This window comes from Eriocheir sinensis, chromosome 29 (assembly GCF_024679095.1).
Source record: "Eriocheir sinensis breed Jianghai 21 chromosome 29, ASM2467909v1, whole genome shotgun sequence".
Taxonomy (NCBI): domain Eukaryota; kingdom Metazoa; phylum Arthropoda; class Malacostraca; order Decapoda; family Varunidae; genus Eriocheir; species Eriocheir sinensis.
In genome coordinates, this window is record NC_066537.1 from 14027945 (window position 1) to 14032551 (window position 4607).

Below are 4607 nucleotides of genomic sequence, written 5' to 3' on the forward strand. Positions count from 1 at the left end.
CGTTCACTCTCGCTTGAGATGTCAATATCGGGGTGAACTCTCTCTCTCTCTCTCTCTCTCTCCCCGTCTAGCCAGGCCGAGGAGCCACCACCACCACCACCACCTTACATCTCCGGCAGTGGGTGTTAACACGTCCTGGGCGGCGGTGGTGACGGTGGTGGTGGTGGAGGTGCAGACTGGCGTGGTGGTGACAGTGGAGGTGGTGCAGGCGGTGGCGTGGGCGTGGGAAGCGTGCGGGCGTGGGTGGGGGATGGCGTGGGTGGGGTACAGAGGGATCACGCGGGTGTGGGGGTGGGCGGAGTGACCTGTGGGTGAATTTACGGGTGTAGGGGCACGGAGTCACACCCACGCCCCTGGAACTCCTCAGGCGGCGGGACAACGCTCTGCAGACGGGGCGGGAAGCACGGAAGCAGGCGGGAAGGGGAGGACAAGCAGGCGGGAGGCAACGGGTCTGCTTCACCCAGCGCTTGCAACTACCACGTCGAGTCCCCCGCAAGCACAGCTGCACCCCGGCCCCGCCACACACCGCCGCCACCACCAGCCCCGCCGCCCCCACACCCACCCCAGGCCCTGCCCCGTGCATCCCCGAAGCCCATACACGCCCCTACTACCCCCATCGCTCACTAATTAAGGGGAGAGAGAAGAGAAGTGCACAGGCGTACTTAGTAAGGGGCGGGGCCAGGCCGTCCCCACCACAACCGGCAACACCGCATCACTCCTCTCTCCCTCTCCTTCCCCCTTCCTCTTGCTCTTGCTCTACCCCCTCCTCGTCCCCTCTCCCTCCCGGCCTCCCTCTCCCGACCTGTCTCGCTCCTCTCCCCTCCTCCCTGACCTCCACCACCTCCTCCTCCTCCACCTCCTCCCCGCACTCACTCTCGCCAGTTGCATTACCGGGAGACCACGAGAGAGAAAGAGAGAGAGAGAGAGGGGCAAGCATAGACACGTAAGCTTCAGGACTCGTGTGTGTACTTCTTCTTAGAGGTATATACATACAAAGACTCTTCTGCTCATGAAAACTTCCACGCGCACACATGCACGTACACAGACAATGACCAACTCCGCCACCGCCGCCGCCACCACCACCACCCGCTCGCCTGGCTGGTTGCAGTCACACACACACACACACATACATACACACACACGTGAATCATCATACCGCAGGCACCCTCACACCCCCACACACCCTCTCCCTCTCTCCCTCCCTCAAGCTCCCTGCACACACACACACACACACGGTTCAACTTGACCGTCTGCAACACACGCACATACACACGAACAAATAGGTCAAGAAGAAGACATGACTAACCAACGTAGAATAGGAGGGAAGAAACGTATAAGAACAGAAGGAAAGAAAAGAAACACGGAGATGCAAGCAAGTTTGAAAAGTGGGGAACCACATTACATAAGAGATACTACAAATTACGTCTTTGAGATTAAATAATGAAGAAAAGATGGAAGGGGAACGTATGGTAGGCCAGAATAACACACACACACACACACACACACACACACACACACACACATGCACACACAACCTTACTTCACCTATACCAGTCTAGCCACTCTTCCCCCACCCGACCCTCGTCTCTCTCACCTCGCTCCTTCCTTCTCTCCTCTCCCTCCCTCTCCCTCTCTCCCAGGCGAACCGGCTAGACGCTACACCGTTATGACGCCTATACCTCTCTCGTACACCTTGCTTGCACACACACACACACATACATACACACACACATCTATAGCATCCTCTTCATATCTTACAGTAGGAGTAATTGTAGTAGTAGTAGTAGTAGTAGTAATAGTAGTAGTAGTAGTAGTAGAAGGTAAAAGATGTAGCAGCAGTAACAGGAGTTCCAGTTGTTGTTCTACATTGTTTCCTAACAGTACATTTCTTTTCATGGATTTCTTACAAGTCTTAAAAAATTACCGCAAATTCCTCAGTGACATTACGGTCGATTACTCTGGCATTCATGTATTCTTAGATTTGAAGCTGTATCACACACACACACACACACACACACACACACACGAAAAAAAGTTACAAGCACAAAATAACTAAAGAAATAAAACCTTGAAAATTATCATTTGGCTCCTAACATAAGGAAAGCCATGACCTTTTCCTATTATATGCGGAAAAAAATACAAGAATGCTGTAATGTGTCAGAAATCAAATTCTATACTAGCCCAAAGCAATCTTCATGCAAATTTGTGACCTGCAACGATGTGTTCAGTCTGAAGTGATATCATGACTGGAATAATAATAATAATAAAATATTGAAGATAATAAAATAGATGTAGCAGAAATAATAGTAATATAATAGTAGCAGTAGAAGCAGTAGCAGAGGAGGGAATAATAGTGATGATATTGATAGCAATAGTTCTGATAGTATTAAGAAAAATAACTGATACTTATAATAATAATAATGATAATAATAATAATAATAATAATGATAATAACAAAATAATACAAACTAATATCAATTATAATATAAATAATCAAAACAATAATATAAATAATAAAAAATAATAATATAAATAATTCTATTGAATTATATTCAATCACCACTTCAGCTGGTTGTGGTAGTGGTATAACAACAACTATTACTACTACTACTACTACTACTACTACCACAACTACTACTATTACTGTTACCACTGCCACAATCAGTGATGATAATAATAATAATAATAATAATGCAATCACAAATACCTGTGATAAAATGATTTATATTTTTCACATTTCGTAGTAAACCTAAAAAAAAAAAAAAAAAAATCAAATATACAGCAACGGCTGCTACTAAGTAGGCCACCTGCACCCAGGTTCTTCGGTGGTACTCTTCCTTGCCACAACAATGTATAGTGAAGGACTGTCAATCAATGGCGAAAATTATTACACACACACACACACACACACACACACACACACACACACACACACACACACACACACACACACAATCAATCAATCAGTGTCGCGATGTGTCATATTGATCAGACAATTCTTATAATTTCTGGTGATTCGGTGCTGTAAAAATGTTGGAAAGAAATGATGAGAAAAAATGCAATAGTACGATTTGATAAGTTGCTTCTCGATATATAACTGCGAAACTTGAGCTGTGAATATATAAAAATACAAAATAAATTATGAATAAAATACATATAAATGGAAGAGTAGATATATATAAGGATTTAAAAATTCTTATATTTGAGGCAATTCGTCTTGCACTGGTATTGCAGCTAACACCCCAACTATTACTGCTACCACTGCTAATACAACTATTTCTAATATTATAATATTTTACACTGACGAGAAAACAATATATAAAAAAAACGACAGCGGTAATAATAATGACGATGATGATAAGATTAAAAGCAATACTGGGAGTAATAATAATAATAATAAGAATAAGAATAAGAATAAGAATAATAACAGCGAAGGCAGTAATATTTTTGTATCAGAAACATGAGCAAAAGCAGCACAGTAGTATTGATATTACAAAAAATTTGAGCATTAAAATCACAGTCAAAGCTCACATTTGTAATTGTAGAGGAAATTTCAATACCAATAATAACAATGATTATAATAATAATAATAATAATAATAATAATAATAATAAAGCTATGATAAAATACAAATAACACCTCCAGGCATATAGGGCACGCAAAGGATATAACGTTAAATTAATCGTTCATCGCCACCACCACCACCACCATAACACAGCATTACCACCATCACCAACACCACCACCACCACTAACATCAACACCAATATCATAATCACCATCAACACCACCACTACCACCGTCATCAACACCCTTACCATCGTCAACACTATTACCACCAACAACAACACCACGCCCTCAAGCCATCAACTATCACCACATCAGGAAGTACAGACTACATCACCATCATCATCACCTACACCACCACCACCACTATCAACACCATTACCGCCATCAACACCACCACGCCACGAATACCACTGACTCACCACGCCAGAAGCTACGAGCTGTGCATCACCACCACCACCACCACCATGAACAACATCACCATTACCACCACTATCACTACACTAGGAACTATGGGCTGTGCATCACCATCACCACCACCATGAACATCATGAACACCACCATACCACACCAAGAGTGACAAACTATGCACCACCACCGCCACCATCATCTCACCTATATAATATAAAATGTAATCAATAGTATATTTATTATAGTATGTACAGCAGGGTAATTTGCATCATTATCGGCGAAAAGATGATAATAATAATAGTAATAAAGATAATAAAGATAATAATAATAATAATAATAATAATAATAATAAGAAGAAGAAGAAGAAGAAGAAGAAGAAGAAGAAGAAAAGGAGGGAGAAAGAGAAAAAAAATGAGAGAGAGAGAGAGAGAGAGAGAGAGAGAGAGAGTGGGTGATAAGTCCTGCCATCTGGAGGCTGCACTGTGAGCCAACCGTGTGTGTGTGTGCGTGTGTGCGTGCGTGTGTCGTTCTTTTTGTATGCGTGTGCGTATGTGTACGAACGATTGAGCGAACGAGTGTGAAAGAGTGAGTAAGAGAGAGAGAGAGAGAGAGAGAGAGAGAGAGAGAGAG

General features: G+C 43.2%; 1 long non-coding RNA gene across 2 annotated transcripts in view; it reads right to left on the reverse strand.

Moving 5' to 3' along the window:
* The window catches only part of LOC127005099 (uncharacterized), a 114911-nt gene extending 110644 nt beyond the window's left edge, over positions 1-4267 (reverse strand). For both annotated transcript variants that reach the window (XR_007758284.1, XR_007758285.1), the window contains exon 1: positions 1-4267. This exon is cut by the window's left edge and continues 509 nt beyond it. This is a non-coding gene — a long non-coding RNA (uncharacterized LOC127005099).
* Positions 4268-4607: the final 340 nt, after the last annotated feature.